We start from the raw sequence: 12143 nt of genomic DNA on the forward strand, positions 1-12143 counted from the left end.
TATATTTTTGGAAAATCTTCTCCCACTCTATGACTTGTCCTTTAAATCTCCTAATTGTATGGTTGTATTTTTCCTTTTCTTTTCATAAGAAGAATATCTTAATTTTAATAAGACCAATTTATCAATCTTCTGTTTTATGGCTAGTGAATTTTATGTCTTGTTTAAATTTACCCACATAAGGTGATAAAGATATCCTCAAGTGTTACATTCTAGAAGTTTTATTGTTTAACATTTTTATACCTAAGTCTATGATACATCTGTAATAGATTTTTATATATAATATAAGATAGGAGTCAAAGTAACTTTTTTTTCCTTTTGGAAATCCAATTAACGCAATCATTTATAAAAAAATATCATTTTTCACACACTGCATTGCAAGGATGCTTTTGCTATAAATCAAGTCACATGGATATACAGCTCTGTTTCTGGATCTTCAGCTGTTCCATAGGTCTATTTGTCTCTATTTACACCAATTTCACATTGTCTTAATTATTGTTGCTTTATAATAAGTTGTGATATTTGGTAGTGCAAGTTCTTCAACTTCCTTTTTCTTCGATTTCACCTTGACTGTTTTTTACCCTTTGCATTACCATGTGTTTTTAAAATTAGCTTATCAATTTTCACAAGAAGGGAAGGAAGAAGGGAAGGAAAGAAGAAAGGAAGGAAGGAAGGAAGGAAGGAAGGAAGGAAGGAAGGAAGGAAGGAAGGAAGGAAGGAAGGAAGGAAGGAAGGAAGGAGAAGAAGAAAAGGAGGTAGGGGAGAAGAAAGAAAGGGAGGAAGAAAATCTGCTGGGTTTTTGACTGATATTGTACCAAGGCAATAGGCCATTTTGAAGAGCATTAATGATTTTACAAGACTGAGTCTTCCAATCCAATTTACATGATACATCCCTTCATTGATTTAAATCTTTAAAAACTATTCTCTGTAATGTTTTGCATTTTTTATGCATAAGTCAAATGCGTATTTTGCTGAATTTATTCCTATGAAGGTATATGATTTTTAAAATGCTATTATAAATGGTATCAAATTAAAATTTTTATTTCCTAATATTTATTGTAATATACAAAAATACCATTGATTTTTCTATGTCAACCTTGTATTCATTAGCCTAACTAAATTAACTTATTTATTCTAATAATTTGCCTATAGATTCTATATACAGATTATGTCCACAAATAGCACCAGGTTTATATATTTCCTATTCCTTACATTTTAAAATCTCTTTTTCTTGTCTAATTACTTTGGCTAGAACTTTCAGTACAATGTTGGATAGAAGTGGTGAGAGTGAGCATCCTTGTCTTGCTCCTGATCTCGGGTAGAAGCTAATTAGGTATAGGTTTAGTATATGATCCATCTGTAACAGATTTTCATACAAATTAAGGAGTTCCCTTCTAGTCCTAATTTGATGAGAGTATTCTTTTTAATCATTAACAAGCACTAAGTTGTATGAAATGCCTTTTATTCATCAATTGAAGTGGTCATATGGGTTTTCTTCTTTATCCTGTAATTATGACGAGTTATGTTGGTTGATTTTTAAGTATTAAACTAACCTTGCATTTCTGGAAAAAACTATGCTTAGTTTTTGTCATGATAAATGATTCTTTTAACATATTTTTATCTTTGATTTTCTAGTATTCTGCTTAAGAGTTTTATATTTATGTTCCTCTCCTATAATATTCTTGGCAAGTTTCAGTATCAAGGTTATGCTGGCCTCATTAAATGATTAATATAGTTTTTGCTCATTTTTTTATCCCCTGAGTTTGTGTAACATTCATACTATATTTTCCTCAGATGTTTGAAAGAATTTTCCACTCCAACTATCTAGGCCTCAAACTTTACTTGAAGGGAATTTTAAATTATGGATTTAATTTCTTTTAAAAAAAGAAAATCCAAATTACCTATTTCTTCTCATATCAGTCTTTCTGCATTTTTCTAAGAATTTGTCCATTTCACCTGCATTTTCAAATTCAAAATTATTCATAATATCTTCTCAATATTTTTTAATGTCTATAGGTAGGTATTGGTAATTTATGCCAACTCTCTATTTATCTAGTTCATTCTTTCAAGGGATTTACTTATTAGACTTTGTCTAAAGGATACAGTCAAATACACAGGAACTCATTATATGATAAAGAATTAAGAGAATGCCAACTGAAATGTATATAGTGACTTGGTGGTTTAAAGCTGGATAAATTGTAATTGATTAGAAAGCTCTAGAGAGACTTATAAAAGTGGGAAGTATTTGAGATAAGCCTTAAAGAAAGGTAGCATTTGAGCAGTGTAAATAGAAGGAAAGGCATTGTTGGAAAAAAGGGAAACTTGGAAACAGTCATTTGGATAAAGTATAGCAGAGAACTGGGGAGAGCAAGAAGTCTGAACGATGGGAAGATCTGCACCATCAAGAGACTTAAGTCATAGACAATGAGAAGACATGGTGAATATTGTCAAAATTTTGTTATCTTGAATAGTTGGTAAACATGAGGAACGAAGTTGAGAAAATTCTCCAAGTTTTCCAGCCTGGTAATTGGGAGGATGGTGACATTCCAGGAAAAAAAAAAAAAAAAAAAAAAGGAAGGTAGGAGAATTAGCATATTGAGGTTTAGAAATGTAGACGTCATAGGTAGCAGTGTAAAGCTGAAGGCTGAAGCCAGGACTGAGTGAGACATCAAGGGACGGAACAGCACAAGCAGACCACCAGGCTGAGTCCAGAGCCGTTGACTAGCTCACTTTAAGTAGTAAGAGGAGAAAGGAGTCAATGAGCACAGGAGAGAGCGAGGAGTATGGAGACATGGAGGCCCAGAAAGCTGGGTTTCCAGTTGGGGAGAATGAATTGTATCAGCCTCCAGAGCAGCTGCGTGACCAGGACCAAGAGAGTGACTGGACTTGGTATGTGAGACATCACCCTTAACTTCTGTGGTGTTTAAAGAGATCACGAATGTTTGATGTCAATGGGAAGAGAAGACAGAGCTTCATTTTGATGGTCGTGATTTTCCTAGCTATGCAACTCTCTCTTTCATTCAGCATTTACTTACTGGCTCTTTCGATACGCCAGGTGCCATGCTAGGTACTCATCATTTGATGATGAACAAAAGTGACACGATCCCTCTCCTACTGAGCTTACATCTAGTGAAGAAACCAAACATCGACTTAGTATGTAGAAATAATTAAAAATCATGATTGGTGCTTAGGGCAAAAGAAGAGGGGATTATGAAAGAGAATAAGGGAAAGATCCTGATTTAGAGAGCAAGGAAGAGTGAGGGAATGCCTTACCATAGACGGCATGCAGAGACATCAATGGATTGTGACAGTATTGAAGAACCAACAAACTGTTGCTTAGCGGCCCATTCGGGGACCATGCTGATTATGAAGTTCTGGAGCTTACAGAGTATCACAACTCCCCATTTCATACAATGCTCAAGCCTTCCTCCCTTCATATGCCTTTCTTCAGGAGATAGAGATCAAAGGGGAAATTTTGTAGTTGTAGGCAAATTTTTCTTGAAAAGCACATGGGGAAGATGAATCCACCAGTGTTAAGTTATAATGTGGGAGAGACTATGAAGGCTAATAAGATTAATTGTAATTATCATTTATAATGTATACTCATAATCATATTGCTTCTAGAACATCTTCATTATCTTTCACTTTTGAAATGCTTGGGTGTCCCACCAGACTTGAGAAGGGGATTTTATTAGACCCAGATCATCGATCCAAACCTTTTAAGGTAAGGGCGTGTTGCTACCTCAGAAGCCAGAGACATTTGCTAGCCTGGAAAGAAAGCACTGCACAGTCATTACCTTCTTCGATTTGTTTACCAACCCGCCTGTCATTGAGGTTAGACTGGCCTCAAAATTAACATTCAGCTCTATTTGTCCATCAGCATTGTTGTCTCACAGAACATGTTCTCATGTGGCCCCAGAGCTGAGTTCCTGTATAAGTTCCATTTAGTTTATTTAGTTCCATTTGAAATGAAGCCTGTGTTTAAAAGTAAGCCCCACTCAATTCTTCTTAAGGCAAGTATCCATCACCTGATCTAACTGGTCTCAGAAATCCTGATGCCGGGAGTGCTGGCTCCCTTCTTTTATCACAGTGGCAACTTCATGATCAGGATGGCTTTTTCTCACCTTTCGTAGGAGCATGATGCTCTAAGCAACACCGCTCTCCCCACCCCACCCTGTGTCGAGCCTTCTCTCTCCATGATCTCCAGCCATCCTCTTGCTGTCTCGGCCTTCTGTCACTCTTCAGGTCTCTTGGGTCGTGTCTCACATGGGCACCTTCTCTGTGGGAGCCCTTGTCCCTGAATGTCACGGTTGGCCCAAGCACCTTGACTTGTCAGTGTTAAGGCCCTTTGGAATCCGCAGGGACAACTCTCCAGTGACCAGGGGCAGAGCAGCTGTATCAACTCAGCTTGGGGAAGCTCAAGTATCCAGTGATCCTGGCTGTGTGGAGTTTGAAATTGAGCCCAGCATATCACTCACAGCAAAACCAGGGGCCGGCCAAGTTAAACAGAGCACTCCCCGAAACGTTCAAGGACTGATGAGAGAAGGAAGCTCTGATTTGAAGAGAGGCTATTTTGTGCCTGCTTCTATTTTTTTTAAGTGTTCTCCACAAGTGAGATGGGAAAAGTAGAAACCTCGAAGAATAATATATATATTTTTTAATTTAAAAGGCTTAGGTCTCTGACCATATGCCAGGTCCCTTTAACTTCATAAGAAAGGTTACAATTTTAGTTCTTTTGTCCAAAAACGGTGCTAAGGTGCATTTTAAGCATGTTCCCATTTAATTTTCCTGATAACATTATGATGTGGGTACCATTGCTATTCCCCTTTGCAGATGGGCAAACTGAGGCCCTAAAAGAACATGTGTAACTAGAATTTGAACCCTGGCAGTTGGCCAACATAGTATTACCTGCTGGTTAACAAATGCAAGTATGTAGGAGCTTTCACGCAAAGGGCATCTCAAGGGAAAGCTGGAAGTTGCCCCCGTGGGTCTCAGGGTGGAAGCCAGTTTGTGCTTGGGAGAAATCTGAAGGCTGGGAGTTCAATAAAGCTAAAAACGCCCTGTTGAACCAAGCAGTTTGCAGATTATTTTCCAACCAGAGGGAGTTCATTGACTTGGAGGAAGAAAGGGGATCATTTAAAGGATATACAGAAAATATTTTTATTTTTACTCTTTCCGCGCCACACCGCCCCCGCCCCCCGCCGCCCCAGCAGAACAATCAGATCGTCCCAGGCCGTGGTTCGTTCACTTTGTCCACCTTCCTACCTGCAACTGTTTTCAGAGGCCTGAAGCTGAGTCCTGGGTCCCCCACCGGCCAGGCCTGCCCCTTCATTTGATCAGGGTACCTGCACCGCCCTTTGCAGCTGCACATCCACACACACGTCTTTATTCGAACACTGAGAATCTCACTTCTCGAAAAGCCCTGGGAATTAGATTGTTTTCCACGCTGAAAGTTTTCATTTGAAAAATAACCTTCTTTGTTTAACTAATGAAAAGGAGGGGCTGCTGCTCACTTCTTGGGCTGGGTAAGAATTCCATGGGCAGTAATTCTGTTTCTCAGTGGAAAATGTTTCAGTTTTTTAATGTTGTTTTGCAGACTGGCCCCTGCCCGGCCCTTGCTCCAAGGACCACACATACACACATGTCCACACTGGCCCAGGCACAGTGCAGCACTTTCCACCCTTCCCTATTGGGGCTGGTGATGGCTGCATTCTCTGTCCAACACCTGCAGAACAAAAGCGAGGTAGGTCTGTGGCTGACATCCAGCCAGAGGCATCCCTGCCTGTCTGGGAACAGAACGCCTTCCCTGGCCGCACTCTCAACCCCAGAGGCTGGGTGGGCCACAGAGGAAGGAAATTGGACTCCAAACTTTTCTTGATTCTGTACATCTCCATGTCAAGCAATTCTCTCACACCATGGAGGGGGCGGTCTGTAACATTCCCTCCTCATTATGTTAGTATGAAATGGCGATGAACATGGCGCTGTCATTATTAGACTTACGGAGTGGCCAGCATGGAGCTGAGGGGTCTGGACTGCACAATGCCTATCAAAACATGGCCCCAGGGGCAACTCAGCGGAGGGAGAAAAAGCACGGATGCTCAGATCAGACAGACCTGCTCTGTCACTTAACAGCTCAGTTCATGAGCAAGTGGCTGCTAAACCACTCTGAGCCTGTGTCCACAACTGTGAATGAGGAAAGTTGTTTATCTCGCAGGGATATGCAATGTCATATCCCTACTATGTGACAGTGTTTGTCACATAGTCGGTATCCGAGGAACGTCTGTGTTCTTCTCGCCTTTGTTCTCTGAACACTGCCCAACCCGTCTAGCTGGGGAAACAAACCTCATTCCTGTGAAATAAGATACAAACAATTGAGCGCTGTCCCAGCAGAGCTGAGGACAGAAAAGGTGTCCTCACCGAGGTACATTACAGAGCTGTGAAGAGGGTGCCGTGTGTTCTAGGGATGTGGGGATCTGTCACCAGTGGGAACTGTTAAGTGTTATCTAGGGAATTTGAAGAATTCCCACTGTCTAGATTCTTTGTATGGAAACAACAACAACAACAACAACAACAACCACAACCACCTACATCTGCCCTGAGCACATGGCTTAAACCCAGCTCTGCCTAAAACCAGAAAAAGGGACAGGTTAGATGACAGCTATGTGAAAGTAGAAATTTTAAAAATCCACATACATAAAATGTAGAGAAAGTCATCTGTTAGTATGGAGTAAATGAATAGATTTGAAAGAAGATGGAGATGGTACGAAACAAGTGTTTAGACTGCTTTCGGTTTTAAGTGACGGAAATCTTCTTCTGAAGCAAACAAATAAATAAAGCATTTACTGGTTCATATAACTAAGATATTCTAGGTTATATATCTTTAGTGGGGGCTGAATATACGATCATATTATGTTGTTAGAACTAAGTTGTTTCTCTCTCTCTCTCTCTCTCTCTCTCTCTCTCTCTCTCTCTCTCTTCATTTTCTCTAATAGCTGAATTTTCTCCTCTTCATAATTAGCTTCCTACTCTCAGCTTAGCAGCCCCAACTGAGAAAAAACATTCTCTCAATATCTGAATATCCAAGCCAGGGAAGATTCTAAGTGACTCAGCTCTGAAGCTGTCACTGCCTAGAGGATAAGGTATTATTCTTTGTGGTAGTCAACCAAAATGTTTGTGGAGTGCCTAGTCTGTGCTAGGCACTGTTCTAGCCACTGGGGACTCAGCAGTGGGCAGGACAGATAACGCCCTGCCCCAGTCTTGTGAGAGGTCAGGAGCCAAACAGAAGGACGGAGGCCTCTCAGTTCACAAAGAAACCAGTTCCTTCACAAGATTAACAGGAAGTCACCACATACAATCATGTGTGCTGAAGGTTCCCACATGTAAGGCGAGCGTGCATGGCATCTCTCCATGTTCCAAACAGCAGGGCAGTCTCGGCGTGAATGGTGCCTCCTAGAGGCATGAAGCAGGCAGTACTGCCAACCAGGAATGGCTGGGGTTCACAGGAGATCCCATACATATCCTTGGGGTTCCTTGCAGAAAACTCTCAAGAGGAATGCAAACAGTTTCCATCACAAATAGGGGCAAGCAAGATCACACTGCGACTCTTAGCATTGGCCCTTCTTTTCCTGGCTGCAGGAGGTTCCCAGGGGTAAGGATTATGCAGCTCCTACTAAGTTGTCACTTACTCCCGAAGAGCCATGGAGACCTTAATGACCCAAGAATTCTTTATAAGGGGAAAATATATATATTTACTCCCATATAAATATTTGTCCTCTGGTCAAAAGAAGGTGGGATGCTCTATAGTCAATGGTGTGAAATCAGTGCCATGCCCCATTTACACTGTAATGAGCACTATGGTTTTTGGTTAGAGGAGAAAAAAAAATGCCTTCTCAAAATTTCTACATCTGGACAGCAGTAGATTTGTGTTTCTTGATGACTTGCATGAGTGATGGGGTGGGAGGGAAGTCTTATCAAATATGATTTATTCGGTATTTATTGAATATGTGCCAATGATTCCTGGGTATATTACTACAACTGGTACAGCATCTCTGCTTCATGGATAGAGTGTCTAGGGCAGGGACCGACACATAAACCGACCGCAGGACAAGCAGGTAAGTCTCCTAAGGGAGATGGGTAAGCTCATTACACTATAATGTGTCCAAGCCACATGGTGGGCTGCTCATGCTTTTGGTAAGGATGAACAGTTTTGCTTCATCTTAGAATGGCTGCCCAGAACCCAGCAAGGGGCCTTGGCTGGAAGCTGGGAGATTTGGGAGAAAGGTGAGGGCAGGCTTTTGTCAGGCTTCACAGCCAAGTGAGGCCACCGCCTGCTAAGCACGCTTAACCTCTGCAGGCCTGAGGAGGTATGCCACAAACATCCCCAAGGCCTGCTGGACAATCATTACTTTCATTACACTTCTTACTGTCAGGTACTCCGAAATCCACATGGACTGCTCTTATGATTTCAGGTTGTCCCAAAAGAGAAACTCAAGAATCGGTGATGAGCACAGCAGGAGAGGGAGCCGGCTGCCTATCTCAAAAGGGCACATCACCATAATCACAGGTATATCGTGAGCATATGCAGAAAGAATGTAAGTGAGGGGCTGTATGTCAAGAACAGCCAAGAGGGTACATAAACTGGGTGCCCCTCCTTCCCTTCCCCCCAGCCAAACAGTGCCTTTAAAACATGTGATGGGTACCCACATCTTCTCCCTGGCCCTGCAGAACCCCCTCCTCCGAAAGCCACCTTTGAGGCTATTCCACTAAATTCACTCTGGGTCTCCCCTGGGCTGGCTGTTGCCTTCATATTTCATGCGGAATGTGCAGCTTCCCAGGAGCCTGAGGCATGCCCTGCATTCTGATGCACTGGCTGCGCTGACACCAGCCAGCCCCGGAGCATGCCTGATGAGGGAGCTGACACTGAGGCGGAAGAGTCAGCCAGGCTGCGAGGGCCGAGCTACTGCAAGCTTGGAGTGGGGTGGCAGGAAGGCGGGGAGGGCAGGCCGGGGAGAGAGACAGCAGGTGCCTTCTCAAGACACTGTTCTATCACCAGGTACGACAAATGTGAGCCAATTTAAGCGACACCAGAAATAGACTGGAGGCTCAAATAAGGAGCAGTTTAGATCAAGGGACATACTTGAGGGGGAAGCATCAGAGTAAAAGAGAAAGAGGAGCTGCACAGACTAAAGGGAGGCTGAAGCTCGGAATCACTAGCTTCTCAGTGGGCAGGGCTGCTGCCCACTTTAGTGTCCCTTCCAGGGTGGGGCTTCTTCACGGTTCCTCAGAGACCACTTCATTCTCTCAAAGATGCTCCTGAACAGAAGTTTTTCTTTTCCTTGAAGCCTCATCTTCCTTAATTTCACGCATTATTCCTCGTTTTGACGGGCTCTATCAGGATGAATAGACCCTTGCTTCCTCTGCTATTTAGGGCATTTACGCTTTGGGGCAGAGTTAAGTGCCTATGTTACCATCCCAAAGCTGGGAGGATACAGTGCTGACATACTCAACATTTACACTGCCATCTACCTGACACTCTCACCAAGCCTCGCCCTGTCTGGTCATCCCACCAACCTGAGGTGGGTAAGGCTAGTTCCATTGTACAGATGAGAAAGCCAAGAGTGAGAGAAGTTTATCCAAGGCCACACATCAGTCCAAGGTGTCAAACACAGGCCAGCCTTTACTGCTTTCAAACAGGCTGGTTACCCATTCATACTTGTCCACCATTCCGCTTGAGTGTATGTGGAATGACAGAGCAAATCATGATTCCCCAGTAATTTAACTTAGATATAATATCAGTAAGTGAAACTTTTACATTTACTAGGAAGGATAATTAAGTCATGGAACCTGACCAAAAACTTCCTTTAAAACTTTTATTTCTATCATCTATTCTCTCTCTCTCTCTTTCTCTCTCTCTCTCTCTCTCTCATTCTGTATGTGTATAATCAGCCTTCTTTTTAGCTCTGGAGACAATAATTTCATAATAAGAATAGTAACTGCTTCTTGAATTCTTACTATGTTCTCACACTTCATTCTCATGTCATCCTGCCAATATTGGGGGCCAGGTAATATTGTCTCCCTCTGCAGATGAGGAAACTCTTGCTCAGAGAAGTTAAGCAGAAAGGCTAAGGCTGCAAAGTACTTGAGTGGCAGGAAAGAAAGCTGCCTGACTTGAAACGCCATGCTTTTAACCCCTGCAGATAATGCTCATTAAACCACACTGGTTTGTAGCCACATCACATAAATACATCTTTAGTATAATTCAATATCCCTTTATTTTCGGCATCACTCTTCTTCACGGCCTTCCTGACTACTGGGTTCTTGACATATCTCCTTCATTAATACCTGCGCATTTTCTAGTGTGGAATTATATTTTACTGGTTATTTTGGTGCTTCTTTAGATTCTGTCCTGTCTAAGAAAAGAAGAATTTCCAATTTTAAATTTTAAGTTAACTTTTTTTTGGTCATTGAATATTTTTGGAGTTAGAACCGGAAGACTTTATAATTGGAGGAAAACATAGAGGCGATTCATCCCCACCTTACTCCCAAGGCAGGACTTTCCCCTATAGAATCCCAAGGAGGTGGTCGTCCAGTCTCCCCTTAACCATCTTCAGTGCCAGAAAGCGCACTATTCCAAAGGCAGCTCAGCACGCTCTTGGACAGCCTGAATTGTTAGACATGACTTCCTTCCTCTGATGATGTTGGCCCCACCTACCCACACACCCAGCCCACTCCACAGCAAGAGTCACATCTACCACAGCATGACTCCAGCCCTGAGTTTCCTGGGGCTCCCTTCACAGAGCACTACAAACTGGGTAGTGTAAACCACGTAAATTTATTGTCTCACAGTTTTGGGGACTGGAAATCCAAAATCAAAGTGTTGGCAAGGCTTGGTCCTTTTGAGGGCTGTGGGAGAGAATCTGCTCCTTGGCTCTCTCTTAGCTTCCGGTGGCTCACTGGTGATCGCTGACATTCCTCGGCTTGAGGATACTTGCTTTCATCGTCTCTGGCATTCTCTCTGTGTATGTCTGTCTTCAAAAGTCCTCTTTTTATAAGGACAACAGTCATATTGGATTAGGAAGTCACCCTGCTCCAGTATGACCTCATTGTAACTCATGACATCTGCAACAACCCTATTTCCAAATGAGGTCACATTCTGAGGTGACAGGAGGTAGGACTTCAACGTATAAATTTGAGAGGGATATAATTCAGCCCACAACAGTCCCTCTTCTACAAATCAGTCCTACAGACACATGAAGTGGGCACTGGTGTCATCCCTGAGGCTTCTGTATTTTCTGGTTTAACCACCTTCAGCTTTTTGCCAGCCTCTTCTGCTCCGGAAGTCTCTTCTGAACACATTCTTCTCCGTCAGTGACTGAAAGTGTGGCACTTTGCCAGATGGGCTCTGAGGAGTTGCTCTCTCAGCCCTGCGATTCTACTTCTGATTCTACTTCTCCACATCGCCTTGGGTCCAGTTCATTGTCGGGGCTGCCTAGGGGTGCAGAGTGCGGCTCATGGTGATCCCAGACTTCTCTGATCCTCCCTGATCACTATCACACAGATTGTTCTGAAACCCGGACTCCTCCATCCAGCAGTGTGCTATTTGATTCCCTTTCCAGAATGTCAGTGAAACTATCCTGGCCAAAGAGAGATCCTTTTTGCACTTTGCTGGAAAGTTCCTGTCTTAGTTTAAGGCAGTGCCACCAGTTGGTGGTTTGTTTTTTTTTTTAAGTCACTTTCCAATTCCCATTACTGAAAACCCTCTTCTGGTCTTCATATCAAATCCATCACAAATATGAAGACATATGAAGTGCTTTGAAAGCACCTCATTTGCTAACCCTGAAGCTGAAATGTTAGAAGACATCCAGTTTGTTTGGCAAGCTCAGTTTTTCATAAACAGGCTATATTAACTCCTCATAGTCCTGCTGTCATGCTCACTGAGACGTTCTCTCTTAAGATTTCTTCCATTTTCTGGTAAAATATTGAAATTCCCCGTTCTACGTTTTCCCTGGATTATTTCCAGGGAAATAATGTTTCCTTATCTTGGAAATTGGTCCCACATGTCTTCTTTTAATACTTCTGATAAATCCTTGATCATGATTCATATTTTTCAATCTTTTAATAAATGGACTTCTTAAGCAAGTTCTGAT

Source organism: Pteropus vampyrus, unplaced genomic scaffold (assembly GCF_000151845.1).
Source record: "Pteropus vampyrus isolate Shadow unplaced genomic scaffold, Pvam_2.0 Scaffold109, whole genome shotgun sequence".
Lineage (NCBI taxonomy): Eukaryota > Metazoa > Chordata > Mammalia > Chiroptera > Pteropodidae > Pteropus > Pteropus vampyrus.